This window comes from Pongo pygmaeus, chromosome X (assembly GCF_028885625.2).
Source record: "Pongo pygmaeus isolate AG05252 chromosome X, NHGRI_mPonPyg2-v2.0_pri, whole genome shotgun sequence".
Taxonomy (NCBI): Eukaryota; Metazoa; Chordata; class Mammalia; order Primates; family Hominidae; genus Pongo; species Pongo pygmaeus.
The window spans coordinates 53,242,509-53,242,866 of NC_072396.2; positions in this window are offsets into that span (position 1 = coordinate 53,242,509).

A 358-nucleotide genomic window follows, 5' to 3' on the forward strand; every position below is an offset into this window, starting at 1 on the left:
CCCAGTTGTTTGCTCCTCTCATTATTGTGCACACAGCTCTGTGCACGTGTGTGAATATTTCTTTAGGAAAGATTCTTAGAAGTGGAATTGCTGTGTCAAAGGAGTCATTTATTCAACAAAACCCTAATGAGTGCGTCCTCGTACTGAGCGCTGTTCTAGGTGCTGGAGCGACATCAGGAAACAAGGCAGACAGAAGTTCCTGACCCCCATTCTAGAGGAGGATGTTTCCAGTTGTTGGGTTTTCTTTGTTTGTTTGTTTGTTTCTTCTAGAGATGGGGGTCTTGCTCTGTCCAGGCTGGAGTGCAGTGGCACAATCATAGCTCAATGCAGCCTTGAACTCCTGGGCTCAAGCAATCCT